The 15,872-nt window shown below is 29.7% G+C and overlaps 1 protein-coding gene across 11 annotated transcripts in view; it reads right to left on the reverse strand.

Moving 5' to 3' along the window:
• The window catches only part of LOC119610549, a 332,175-nt gene that overhangs the window by 61,818 nt on the left and 254,485 nt on the right, over positions 1-15,872 (reverse strand). The gene's annotated exons all lie outside the window — the stretch shown is intronic.

Consider the following 15,872-nt stretch of genomic DNA (forward strand, 5'->3'; position numbering starts at 1 on the left):
TCTATATCGGCCTGCAATTGGTCTTTTGAAAATCACTTAACTGCACATATTTCTTGATAAATAAAACTATCTTGATAAATTCGACATGAGTATGCTTTGTGTATATATAAATCACTCTACAGAATTATTTCTGGATCGGTTCATAATTGTTCATAACTCCCATATAAGGTCTACATCCGAAAATCACTTAAAAGAGCTTATTTCATAGATAAATAAAGCTATCTGGATAAAATTTGACATGAATGTATTTTGTGTATATATGAATTAGTTGATAAATAAAGCTTTCAGGGTAGAACTCGACATAAATATATATGTATATATATATATATATATATATATATATATATATATATATATATATATATATATATATATATATTTTCCGGATGAAATTTTTTCCGGATCGGTCCACAATTGGTTCTAGCTCCCATATAAGGTCCTCATCCGAAAATCACTTAAACAAGATTAATTCATTGATAAATAAAGCTATCGGGATAAAATTCGACATGAATATGTTTTGTGTACATATAAATTACTATACGAAATTTTTTTCCGATCGGTTAATAATTGGTCATAGTTCCATATAAGGCCCACATCCAAAAATCTCTTAAATGCGCTAAATTTATTGATAAATAAAGCTATCAGGGTAAAACTCGACGTGAATATGTTTTGTATGTACATATATATAAATCATTTAGCGAAAATTTTCCGGATCAGTCCACAATTGGTCTTAGCTCCCATATAAACTCCACTTTCGAAAATCACTTAAACGTACATATTTTATTAATTTTAAAATTCGATTCCGAAATGTTTTGTGTATATATAAATCATTGAGCGAAAAATTTCCACATCGGTCCATAATATGTTATAGCTCCCATATAAGGACCACTTCCGAAATTATCTATAAGCACAATTTCATTGACAATGAACGTGTTTCTTGTAAATATAAAAATCATTACACGAAATTTTTTTCAGTATCGGCCCATAATTAGCTCCCATATAAGAAGGTTCACTTCTGAAATTCACTTAATACCACATAATTTATTATTGAATTATTATAGCCGGATTAAACTCGACATGAGTATGTTCTGTATATAGATAAATCATTTTGCTTAATTTTTTTCGAATTGGCCCGTTATTGTCATAGTTCCTATATAAGTTAGTTCTACGAAATTTTTTAGTGTCTGCAGGATCGGCACATAATAGGTTATAGAATAAAAGGCCGGTATCTGAAAATCACTTAATACAAATGTTTCTGGAACTAATAAAAATTAAAATTATAGATAGTCTCTTAATTACGGAAACAAAACATATAAATAAATAAATAAAGTACTTTAGTACTAAGGTACATACTTAAGTAAAATTGTTTTATTTAGTATAAACTATAAATCCGGCCCTAAACCTTTAACATTTTTTAAAATACATTTATTGGGTTTTAATAAAAAGTAACTTGCAGGTGGATGGTATTTAAGGTTGGGCACAGCCGAATATAGCATTCTAACTTGTTTCATTATACCCTACACCACTATAGTGGGGAGGGTATTATACGTTTGTGCTGATGTTTGTAACACACAAAAATATTGGTCCTACACCCACCTTAAAGTATACCTATCGATTCAGAATCACTTTTTGAGTCGATTAAGACATGTCCGTGTAAACTATGTCCGCAAGGTACAGCCCGCAATTTTCAAGATAATTTGATGAAATTTGGACCAAGCATGTTTTTCGGCACAGGGACGAACTATTGAAAATGGTTGAAATCGGTCCATTATTTCACCTAGCCCCCATACAACCGTACCTCCCGATTTGGGCTTTTTATGCCATAACTACGTCAAATATAATATTATTTCTCTAAAAATTGGCACAAATACGTTTTATATAAGTATAGATTTTCGTAATGATCGGCCTATATTTGACCCTAGCCCCCATATAAACCCCCCTTCAAAAAATGTCTTAAACGTCTAAAATTGACTTGTAACCATTTGTATCGCAATAAAACTCAACAAAACTAACTGTTATTTAAAAATATATCCTTTTCCCAAATTTAATGAGGATCGGTCCATGTTTGACCTATACGCCTCATTTCTTTATGAAAAATAAAAATTTTAAAAATATACTCATGGTGTAGGGTATTATATGGTCGGCCATGCCCGACTATACTTTACTACTTGTTTTTAAATTGGGGAGTTATTTCATAATGAAATAAGTACGCATATTTGAGGAGTTATTTCATTTTTTGGTTTGTGGAGTTATTTCGTAGGGAGCTATTTCATGACGCCAATATTGATACTATAAACTATAAATTAAGCTTTAACAATTTTTAAAATACATATATTGGGTTTTAATAAAAAGTAACTTGCAGGTGGAGGGTATTTAAGATCCGGCTTAAATCTTGTTGTTTTTTAAGTTTTATTTAAAAAGCTGAATGTTAATTATTATTCTTTGAGCTTTATATTAGAATTATTAGTATTATTATAGAAATAATAATTAAACGGTGTGACAAAATTACAAAAAATCAATACATTCATCGCGAGACCTAGTGAAGTTGGTAGGCCTAGTAGAGTGGATTACAGTTAGTGTTTATAAAAAACCGGGTTTTCGGTAAACCTCAATTTTCGGTTCTAGAAAACCGGTTTGTCGGTTAACCGAGTATAAAAAAAAACGCTTAAACCGGTTAAACGAAATGTTTGGAAATCTTTATAATATTAAAATATTTTGGAAATAGACGACGACAGTCTCGACATATGTAGATATTGAGTCCCTGCTTTAATTGTGACCTTTCTCCGCTTGCTACGCCTGTTAACCGAAAACTAATGTTTTAAAAAAAACCGGTTTGCGAAAAACCGAAATATGCAATAAAAACCGGTTTTTCGGTTAACCGGTTTATGAACACTAATTGCAGTACCATTTTTAGAATCTTCAGTAAAACGTAAAAAACGGAAGATATTGGAAAAAAAAAGATTTTTTGGCTAGACAGACTAAAAAATTTATATCTCAAAATTTTCTTAACCGATTTCATATTGAAAAATGTTTCCTTTTGTACTTTTCAAAAAGTGCACACTTATATTTTTTACGGAAATTTTGTAAAATATTTACATCTAAATACAAATGTGTATATTTTTTTACAATTCAAGATCATTTATTAATAAAATAAGATATGAAACGTTGAAATAAGATAAAAACTGACAAAAATAATTTTTTTTCGTAAAAACAAAAATTTACCAAATTTTGAAAAAAGGCTTCACACATGAAAAAGTTGATATGAATGTGAAACTAGATTCCATTTATTTATTTATAGCAGTTCTGCGTACTCCGATTTTTATAATCAGCTCTTATGTCTGTAGAAACAAAATACTTTGTTTTTTATATTTTAACTTTTGAACAAAAATATTGTTTTGTAAAATTAATATTATAAGAATTGAATAATTTGTACTGAAAATAAGAATTTTATAAGTCTAACATAAAAATTCAAACTAGAAAATAAATACAAAAGGTTATGGGCCATTGTTGTTTCGTTAAGGAATTTAACTAAAAGGATCAAAAAAGATTACGTTCATGATTAAAGGTAATCAAGATTCAAGAAAGATTTAAGAAATAATGAAGATGAGCGACACCAAGTTCTATGGAATAGAAAAGCTCAAGTAAGACAATTATTATAATTGGAATTCAAGATGAAAATGTATCTGGTAAAGGAAGATCTGTGGTCCGTGATTCAAGAGCCAGCTTAGGACACAGATGCTTGTAGAAAGAAAGATATGGAAATGTTTGCAATTCCAAGTTTATGTGTTGAAGATTTCCAACTCATCCATATTAGGAATAAAACCACTGCCACGAAGGCTTGGAATAAGCTGCAACAACAATATGAGCAGGTACATTAAGCTCAAAGGTGCATCTAATGCGATATGCTGCCTGCGGTTAGGCTAAGGTGAGAATATGGAAGATCATATAAATTCCATGATGTAATTATTTGATAAACTCCGAACTATTATAAATCAAAATTTTACTGAAGATTTGCAAGTCTCCATGGTTCTTAGCAGTTTACCAACAAGTTATGATGGTTTAATCACTGAGGTGAGACCTGACAAAGATTTGACGATGGAAACCGTTAAAAGAAAATTAATGCAAGAATACTCTAAAAAGACAAATCGAGATGATGGTTATAATGTTTCCACATTAAAATCGAAAGCTGTAAACAAATTTGAAACTTCTATAAAAATACCAATTGTAAAACGGTAAGGTACCAAAAAGTCCCCTTTTATGGGTTCTCACTTAATCATAATTTAATATTTCTAGGTTCAATATTATCGAAAATTCAAAAAGTACCCTTTGAAGAACGACAAAGTACCAAAAATTACCCTTTTATAGGTTCTAACATAATCCAGGATCTAGATGCAATTTTATGTTTCTGGGTTCAATATTAAAGAATTTAAAAAAGTATCTTTTGAAGAACGGACCAAATACCAAAAAGTGCCCATTTATAGGTTTTCACATAATCCGGGATCTTCATACTTAATTACATGTTTTTAGGTTCAATATTACAAAATTCAAAAAGTGCCTTTTAAAGACTGAGTGCCTTTTAAAGACCAAAACACATTTTATACGTTCTAACTTAATCCGGGCTCTACATGTTTAATTTCATGTTTCCAGGTTCAATATTATAGAAATTTCAAAAAGTACCTTTTGAAGAACGAAAAAGTGCCAAAAAGTCCTTATTTATGGATTCTCACTTAATCTAGACTCTACATACTTAATTTCAGGTTTCTAGGTTCAATATTATAGAAAATTCAAAAAGTACCTTTTGTAGAACGAAAAAGTACCAAAAAGTCCCCTTTTATGTGTTCTCGCCTAAACCAGGCTCTACAAATTTAATTTCATGTTTCTAAGTTCAATATTATAGAAAATTCAAAAAGAACCAAAAAGTCCCCTTTTATAGGTTCTTACTTAATCAAGGCCTACATGCTAAATTTCATGTTTCTATGCTCAATATTATAGAAGATTCAAAAAGTACCTTTTGTAGAACGAAAAAGTACCAAAAAGTCCCCTTTAATGTGTTCTCGCCTAATCCAGGCTCTACATAATTAATTTCATGTTTCTAGCCAATAACAACGTAACGTGATATTCATTTATTGCTTTGTATTTATAAACAAGAAATTTACCGTTTGATACTGTGTTTTGTTTTTGTTTGTTTATTGTTTCTGTATAAGCATGCACGAAAAATGTAAATTTTTGATGAAATTTTCAGAGGTGATCTCGGATTTTTACTCATATCTTCGTTATTTATGGGCCGATTGGGCTGATTTTAAATAGCGTTCTATTCGATTGTATTCCGATAAAATTATTGAAAATTCGGATCTCGCAGATATCTGGTCTTCTGGTCGCAGATATCTGGGTCTTCTGAAAACTGATTTGAACATACACACAGTCAGACGGACATGGCTAAATCGACTCCGCTATCTATAAGGATCCAGAATATATAAACTTTATAGGGTCGGAAAATTATATTATAGAAATTACATACGGATTGACAAACTTATATATACACTTCTCACGATGGCGAAGGGTATAAAAATATTTATTTTGTAAAAAATCCGGGCACCTCAAGAAAGATAGACAGAAATATAAAGTCTGGTGTAAAAACAATAAGGAATCTGTAAATATAGAAGAAGAACAAAAAGATGAGCGTGAATTTGTTTTGATGTCAAATGTGGTTTCTCAAAATCAAGCTTCGTGAATAATAGATTCGGGCGCAAGTAGCCTTATTGCCCGTGATAAGGAATTATTCAGTGAAATCAACTACAATGATAAAGTTCAGTCTATTTGTGTGGTAAAACAGTTCTCAAGTGGTGATGTATCACTAATTATAAATGATGTTTACTATGTCCCGGATTTCAATTCAAATTTGTTGTCGGCTAGGAAAATCACTGAGAAAGGGTATTCTGTAAGTTTTATTAAAAATTAATGTATTTTAAAGAAAATTTGTAATGATATTTGTAAAGCTTATATTAAGGATGGTTTGTACACACTGAATGCAACTTCTGAAAAAGTTTTTTCGGTTCATAATTGTAATAAAGGTTGTATATATGTTGGCATAGAGTTCTTGGTCATCATAATGAAGAACGTATTAAACGGTTATTGAAAGATGAATTAGCAACAGACATAAAGATAAATAAATGCAAAAAGTATAAAACGTGTGAAATTTGTTTTCAAGGAAATTTGCTAGAATTCCAATTCCGAAAGAAATTTTTTCAAGGTCTACAAATTGTTTTGAACTTATTCATTCTGAAGTCTATGGCGCTATATCTCCAGCAACTTGTAGTGGTAACAAATACTTCGTTATATTTATCGATAATCTTAGCAGATATTGTACAGTTTATCTATTGAAGACTAAATATGAAGTTTGCAGCAAATTAGATGAATTTTGGAATTTAGTGAAAAATCAAGTCGGCCATCATCCAAAACCCATTAGATTTGATAGAGGTGGAGAATATATGTATAAGAGAAAAGGTTAAGAAATCTTTATCAGAATGTGGAACAAATATTCAATATACAGTTCCATATAGTCCACAACAAAATGGTGTCGCAGAACAAAAGAATCGAACTTTAGTGGAAATGGTTAAATGTATTGATTCAGGATTAAAGAAAAATCGTCTACCGTCAAGAAGTATAACAAAAACACCTTTCAAATTGATGAATGGAAAGAAACCATCATTAAAGGATTTTCATACATTTGGATAATAATGATATGCACATATTCGAAAAGAAAAAAGGAAGAAGCTCGATTTAAAGGCTATTCGAAAAGGTTTTACTGGCTATGATTTTAATTCAAAATGATCCGAAAACAAATAAGGTACAAAATTTCTCGTGATGTTGTTTTCATAGACTTTGAAGGAATTGACAACAACGTCCGACACTCAAAATAAGACACGAACCAGAAGATATAGAGATTAAAAGCAAAATTTCAATTTCAAATAAAATTTTATAAATACTTCTGCTCAGAGGGCGAAGTCGACTTAAAATTATCGGCGGTAGCGGCTAAGCCAAAATAATTCGGCGGCGGCTTAAAGTTGGCTCAGAGCCGAACGTTTTTAAGAAAATTTAAACTCTTAAATTTATGTTCAAAAAGAATGAAAATATCAAAATTTAAAGTCTGAGAGGTTCAAGTCTCTTTGTGTTGTAATATGTACAAAACACTTTGTTATTTGAATTTGAATGTTATATTGTATGTTTTGAACATTTTGTTAATCAAAGAAAAAACGAATTTATTAAAAACTTAAATTTCCTACATTTTTAAATAAAACTATTTTTATAAAACTAGTTAGTTTCCCACTTATGTATATATTAATATAAAATAAGACTTTGCTTAAAATATAAATAATAAATGATTTTTAAAAAAGGCTCAAATGTTTCTAGATTTAGTATACTTTCTCATTTACACTCTCTTGAATCTTAGAAATTGGATGGTATAGCCATATTAGGGAACAAATAACAAATATTTAAATTAGCAGGACATTACATTTGCAAAATATAATTAATATAAAAAAAATGTTAGCATAATAGTTGCGAAACAACTTATTGCAATAAATTGAAAAAAATAAGAAAAACATTAAAATAAATTAAAAAATATTTTCATCGAAATAAATATATACATAAAATGATCACATTCATATAAAAAATATAACAACGAATATACATATCGTGAGTTTTGGAAATTATAAAATATCGCTTGTTACATATATCCTTTGTAAAAATCTTGTACGTTTTCAAAATATAATTGGGCCAATAATAAGTCATTATGTTACAGAATCCAAAACAATTGGTCTTACAGTCTATAGACTAGTTAATAACTAAAGAAAAACATTAAAAAATGTGAGTCGACTTAAGCCGCGTGATCCGGCGGTGGCTCAAGCAACTAACCGCCGACTCGAAGCCAGTCGACTTCACCCTCTGCTTCTGCTTACCCTACTATGCCAAATTTGGTGTCAAATTACCAAGAAGAGTTGTAAAATATTTTGTGCTATTTTTATTTTATTCTGTCAGGGTCAAAAGATGTCAAAAACGCCCTTCAAAATTTTCTCTGAAAAATAATATTTTAAATATAAATAGATATTAAAGAATACAAATTTTAATTTAAATGGTCTGGTGCTGGTGAAACATTTGAAGATGCGATTCCAGATGTAGTTAGACGTGTCTCCAGTAGAGTAAATAAATGAGTTCTGCCAAGTCGATACCAGATAAATTCAGACTCTTTGACACCAGATCCAGGTAATTTAAATGAAGCTATTTAATTAAGGAGGAAAAGTCACAGGGGATTTGCGCCATGCAGGAGGAGCTGAAATCAATAAAGGAGAGCATTCTTTAATGGTGATTTGCAGAAAACGATCTATATGAAGCAGCCACTAGGTTTTGCTTCAAATTAAACTCCAAACAAAGTATGCTTACCTAAGAAAAGTTTATACGGATTAAAACAAGCTGCTCGTTCCTTGAATCAATGTATTCATAACGCATTAATTGAATTTCAATTTAAGCATAGTTTAATGGACCCTTGTTTATATATAGGAAAATCTAAAGAAAATATTGAATATCTATTGGCGTATGTTGACGATTTGATTGTCGCAAGTGAAGAAATAAAATTTGTAGATGAGATTTTTAACATGTTAAGTACAAACCACTACAGTAAAGCATTCCTGCTTGTTCTGTAAACCGAATCCGAGTAAATTTCTCTTTTAAAAACGAATTTAAAAATTTTATTAAATAAAATTAAAATTATATATATATAATATATATATAAATATTTCACCATTGTTAGAAGGTCTTTTTTCTTGTTTTCGCAAATATCAATGTTTTTTTCCCTTAAGGGTAGCAAGTTATCCAGATTTGGTATATTATTTCTGCCGGAATCTACTTTACCATTAGCTATTGAATAATTTGACCAGGATTCAGATAGTTCATGGCTACTTCTTAATCTTAGGGTATTCGGGTCATCTAATGTTAATTGAATCCACCTTGCTTTTGTAATTTTACATTCAGAATTTCTTTTTATAAGCTCAGTGATTTCCATAAAATTTTTAAAATCTTCCAGCTTCATTTCACAAATTTTAAAGGGATTTTCAGTTTTTGCTGTTTTTATCATATTAATAACATCTTCTGGAGTATAAAGTTTTGAAATTCGCTTCTTTTTTTCAATAAGAGCAAAGTCTCTATCACAAGGTAGAAAACTATGCCCTGATGTTAAAAATTTTTGATTAACTTCTGTAAAGTAGTTTAATTTTATTAAATAATAGCAGAGGCTTAATATAGTCCAATTATTGTTCTGTCCAACACATCTGTCTGACCATAATATAAGTTTTTTAATTTCACCCGCTTCAAGGGGTTTAAAATTAGATGTTATATATTTTAATATACACGATGCAATTTCTGCTGAACCTCTCTTCCCAATATGCTCGTGCCATAAAAACATATTACCAATATTTTCCCCCATATTGTGTATACAAAAGTTATAGTTTGAATATTGGCGTTGGTAGTACACATCCGAGTGTGTTAAATTTGGTGTAAGTATTACCTGTTGTAAGTCGACGCATAAAACAACTAACGTATTTCTTCCGGTTGCCATATTAACATCAGCTTTTAATGTAGCATATGCAACTTCAGCTGTTTCCTGATGTTTTCCTAATTCATTGGAAATAGCGTTCATTTCTACTTCGTCATTTGAATTTATCATTTTTGTGAATAATTCGTCACACGTTTTGCATGTATCGGACCAGGGTAAGCCAAAGCCAAGTTTAAACTTTGTGTTAAATGTTCGAAGATATGATCTATATGTTATATTATCCATAGGGTATAATTCTTTATACATTTCAAACATTTTTTTTACAGATAAGTCGGCAGGTAGATATTTTTTTCCGATTTATGCCGGCTATAATGCGATTCCTGTGCCTCGAAACTATTTATATGATTAATCATGTTGTTTATTACATGAGTTAAAATTTTTTTTGGCCTGTTGTTATGGGAACCTCGCATATCAGTAAGTATGGTGCCGTTTTTTATTTTATTTATTATCACTCTTATTCTTTTTTCTTTAATCTGGAATGCCTCCAAAAATAATTTTTTGCACACTTTAATTGGCATCTTTATATAAATAGTAAAGAATTGTGGTTTGACGTTTTGATATAATATTATCGTTCATTTTCTTTGAGGTTTCTTAATACATATGAGATCTTTAAGATACTGTTGTTGGATGTTGTAATTTTTTGAATAAAATTCATTGAAAATGACTCTTAATTCCTGATTAGTGAAATTTTTGCAATATTTTGATGCACTGGTACAATTACATATCTAAAAATAATTTATAAGTTTTTAAATACACAATGTTAATTCTATATTCACCATTTTTGGAGGACACTTCTTAGGTACAACTCTTCCATCTCTTCTTATATATTCTTTACCGGCGTTTTTTAGGGTCTTTCTATTATGATCTTTCCACTGCTCTACATTAAGTTTCCTTTTTCTATTTTTATTTATCTTATTTGTAATAGCGTCCATTATGCCCGAAAATTTTATGACAACTTGAAGGTAAAACTGATTTTAAAGACAAAATAATCAAGTGTACCACAGTGGGGCAGAATGGAAATTTTTTGGAAATAAATCTGGCATTTCTAAACGGCTGATCCGATCGGGATAAAATTTGGCGTGAGTGTAGCCAAGGAGTATTCGAGTTTAAGTTTTGAAGATGAACCCTGCAGATGCCCCAGGGACGGCGCTGTGGCGGCTCAAAGTAGGGTACCTACGACATGTAAAATTTTTAAACTCGTGCCATTTTTTTGTTTTTCACCCAAATACAAAGATTTTTATATTTTGTGAAAGCGCTCGACGAGATCTTGAAAAAACATGCTTGGACATACTACTTATCTCTTATAATATCCGAGTTATAGGCATTTAAAAATTTAGTGATACAAAATTTAGCATACCTTGGTCCGCCTTTTTCTGAATACCGGGCGTAATTTTGAACCAAATGGACTCAATTTTTTCTTGTTAGTTAGACAACAAAATTTCCAATAATATACAAAAAATTTCAAATCAATATTGTTTACAGATCCAAAAATATACGTTTTTTAATTTAAAAATTCAAAAAATTTTAGATTTTTGGCGTTTTTTTGCCAAAAATGTGTCTTAACTCTTTTATTAATAAAATAAAATTTTTATTAAGAACATATAACAATTTTATAGTTTTCTAAAAGGTATCTTTACGCGGAACGCTTTGGCGTAAAAAACTTGTCCTATCTTTTGAAAATGTTGCCACTGCGTCCTTCCGAATATGACCTATTTTTTATCAAAACTTCAACTTTGGGCGACATGTTCTAAAATCCCAAAGCTGGGATCAGAAAACTGAAAGCAGTTTTGGAAACCTCAATATGTTTTCTATTTACTCCAAAAGTATTTTCCCAGCCCTGAAAGAAATGTGGACCCTATGGGCAAAAAAGTAAAAAATCCCATTTTTGGGATTTTCATTCCTATTTTTGGGAATTGCGGGATGCCCTTTGACCTTTTCAATTTTTTTTTTGCATATTCTTATTTGAAATGACAAATTTAACAAGCGTTGAAAATTTCATTGAGTTTTATTCATAAATAAAGATTTTGTCATATATTACATATTTGTTTAATTTCTAAAACTATGATTTATATCAAAATTTTAATAGGATCGCAGATAGCTACAACAATTTAGTCCATATTTATCCCTTAATATCATTTTTTAGTTAGATATGGAAATTCTCGACCCTTTACAAAAAATTTCAAGCCAATATCTCAATTACATTCAAAAATATGTTCATTTAAACCTGTGCACAGTGGTATAGGAAAAAAAAAAGAGGGAAATAATTCGGTAACTTCTAAACGGTTAATCCGATTTTAATGAAATTTGATGTGCACAAAGAGGAGGTGTTGTCGAGTTTAGGTTTTGAATTTGGACCTTATAGGCCAACCAGGGGCCCGGCGGGGGGTCATCAAATTAGGACACCTCGGCTATGTTAAATTTTTAAAACGATCCTATTTCTTCATTTGAGTTCCGATTTAAAAAAAATTTCGTATATAGAATCTCCTCATCGAGCACTATAAAAAATGTTGTCATAGCAGTAAATTATCTCTTATAGTTTAGGAGATATTCGCATTTGAAAATTAAAATTTTAAAATTTTTACCGTCCTTACTTTAGTTTTTTTTGATAATAGCAGGTCCAAATATTCCCGATTTTCGCCATTTTGTTTTATTCGCTTAACAACAAGTTTATATATCAAGCAGTGAAAGAATTATGTAAAAATCATGACTGAGTCCAAAGTTATAGGCATTTTAATTTAAAAAATTAAAAAAAGGCGATTTTTTGTAATTTTTTTGGGAAAAAAGTATATTTTTCTTTTTAAGTTATCTAAAAAGTTTCTAAGAAGATGTATATAGAATTTATACTTTTTGGAAAGCTGACTTTACATAAAGTACGATAAATGAAACAAAACCTAAAAATTTTTGATACCGAGGGGACCAGGTCCATCCAAAAAAACCCTATTTTTTATGGAAAATTAAATTTTGAGCAAAAATTCTCAAATCGCATAGTCGATATCAAATTATAGTGACCTGTTTTATATGACCCAATATGTTCTTAATCATTTTGTAACGGGTTTCGATAACCCCGCCCCTGGTATGGATATAATAGGCAAAAAACTAAAAAATCCCATTTTTGGGATTTTTTAAAACTTTTTTGGGAATTCCGGGATTTCTAATAAGAAAATTCGAAATTTTGATTTAATTTTGGATTTTAAGTAAAAAAATCTACCTAACTGTAAAATTTCATCAAAAAATATTCATAAATAAAATTTTTATTGCAATTTGAAAAATTTGTATCTTCGCAAAAACTGAATAAAAAAAATTTTTTAATTTTTTTTAAAAAAAGTATTCCGCGAATTTTTTAATTTTCAAAAATTATATACAGTTTTGAAAAATAGACAAAATTACCTTTCCATTGATATATAACATGCCTACCTAATGTTTTTTAAGTGACAAATTAATTAGGGAAAACTCAACATCTTTTAGAAAATTTGCCTAGCACTATTATTTTCATCCATAAGGTTAACTCTTAAATTTGTTTCATATATGGATGAAAATAATAGTGCTAGGTAAATTTTCTAAAAAGTTTCTAAGAAGATGTATATAGAATTTATACTTTTTGGAAAGCTGACTTTACATAAAGTACGATAAATGAAACAAAACCTAAAAATTTTTGATACCGAGGGGACCAGGTCCATCCAAAAAAACCCTATTTTTTATGGAAAATTAAATTTTGAGCAAAAATTCTCAAATCGCATAGTCGATATCAAATTATAGTGACCTGTTTTATATGACCCAATATGTTCTTAATCATTTTGTAACGGGTTTCGATAACCCCGCCCCTGGTATGGATATAATAGGCAAAAAACTAAAAAATCCCATTTTTGGGATTTTTTAAAACTTTTTTGGGAATTCCGGGATTTCTAATAAGAAAATTCGAAATTTTGATTTAATTTTGGATTTTAAGTAAAAAAATCTACCTAACTGTAAAATTTCATCAAAAAATATTCATAAATAAAATTTTTATTGCAATTTGAAAAATTTGTATCTTCGCAAAAACTGAATAAAAAACATTTTTTAATTTTTTTTAAAAAAAGTATTCCGCGAATTTTTTAATTTTCAAAAATTATATACAGTTTTGAAAAATAGACAAAATTACCTTTCCATTGATATATAACATGCCTACCTAATGTTTTTTAAGTGACAAATTAATTAGGGAAAACTCAACATCTTTTAGAAAATTTGCCTAGCACTATTATTTTCATCCATAAGGTTAACTCTTAAATTTGTTACATATATGGATGAAAATAATAGTGCTAGGTAAATTTTCTAAAAGATGTTTTTTTATAGTGCTCGATGAGGAGATTCTATATACGAAATTTTTTTTAAATCGGAACTCAAATGAAGAAATAGGATCGTTTTAAAAATTTAACATAGCCGAGGTGTCCTAATTTGAGGACCCCCCGCCGGGCCCCTGGTTGGCCTATAAGGTCCAAATTCAAAACCTAAACTCGACAACACCTCCTCTTTGTGCATACCAAATTTCATTAAAATCGGATTAACCGTTTAGAAGTTACCGAATTATTTCCCTCTTTTTTTTTTCCTATACCACTGTGCTGTGTCCTTTAATTTCATCTTTTTCATATTTTAGTATTAAGTATGACAGAACATACATTTGTTGTTGAATAAAATATTTGGACAATTTTTAAAAATTATTTAGTTAATTATTTTATTATAATATTGTATATAAAATAAAAAAAATTATAATTTTATTATGAGCCACGCACAACAACACCTAAATCACCCCACACAAACCACCTTTCCCTCCCACCGAAATATAAAACACAATTTAATACAATATCATCAGTTAGTATAATAGCTTTTTTTATTTGAAATGTTTATCTTAAACATAATACAATTAATTCTTATAACCTACTTATATAGTTAATTCCTAACACTACTTATTTTCTATAAAATAATCTGTCATATCGGTATACATATCCAGAAGGTAATATAAGTCCTTTAAATCTTCCTTGTTTTGAGATGATAGAGTTTCATAACAAATCCATCTTTTTCGCATAGTTGAAAGAACAGGATCAGAAGATAGAAGTAAACTATTAAAAATATCTTCATTCTGTGATTGCCTGGATCATTTTCTTGAGCTGAATAGTTGAACATGCTTAAAATCTCGATTCCTCGCTTCCTGGGCTTCTTCTGTTAACTCTCCAAGTGGAAGAATATTCGATTCAATTATTATTTGACCATGACACAATACTTTGTGTACTGTTGGTGTTAGTTCCCTCCATGGATACAGAGATACAAGTAATTTAGAAATTTCAGATGTGTATTCCCCAAATCGATTTTCATTAATTTTATGTTTACTATTCAGTGCCATTAAAATAGTTTTAACTCTTCGAAGCAACTCCTTGTCGATTCCAGTTATTTTTGAAGTAATTTCAAAATCACGAAAAAACCTTCTCGACGTATTACCGTCATTTGTACTACCTCAACTTGAAAGTGGTTTGTCGATGTTTAATCCCATCTGAACTTTAAATTCTTCTTGGATTCTGCTTTTTTCCGCAGCTCTCAGTTCTTTCAATTCTTCATTATTTTTTGTTGATTTAGTAGGATAGTTTGTTTTTTTTTTCCTGGATCGCCTTGTATGATGGTAATATATTGTGTCCTTTTTCATGCAGAGCTTTCCTTAATATTTGGTACTTATTTCGACTGAAACCCAGTTCCAACATAAGCGCTATTGCTTCCTCTTCAGTAAAATTTGATTATGATGTTGGAGTTGGTATACTTTCCACAATTCGCTTAAGTCGTTTTGGTGATGCATTAGGAATAGTTGCAATATGTACGACATCCATATGTTGGTTTTCCTTTTTCAGCATTTCGTTAAATGTATCAGCAATTTCCTCATTTGAGATTGAAAAAAGTTTTTGTGTGACCCTCTTTTTTTTACCTTGAACATAAGTCTTCGTATGGCTTGCAAGGCGCTCCTATTGATGTGTTGTAAGTTGAGATTTCCGTAGTAGTTTCCATCCAACTACAAAATTTTAATCGAAATTTCTTTTGATTTCCATCCACAGACTTACTTTTTACATCAAAAAGTTTTAAAAAGTTTTCAATTTTTGATATGCCTGTTTTGTCTACTTTTCTACTATATGTAGTTTTTATATAATTTGAAATGTCTTCAATTCTTTCTGGCCCTTTTGAAGATATACTCCATAAAACGGAACACAACTCTTCGTACTTTAATGTAATCTTCATTGTAGATTTATTA

Source organism: Lucilia sericata, unplaced genomic scaffold, assembly GCF_015586225.1.
Source record: "Lucilia sericata isolate MDLA Ls3-8-SP2 unplaced genomic scaffold, ASM1558622v1 Contig000028F_arrow, whole genome shotgun sequence".
Classification (NCBI taxonomy): Eukaryota; Metazoa; Arthropoda; class Insecta; order Diptera; family Calliphoridae; genus Lucilia; species Lucilia sericata.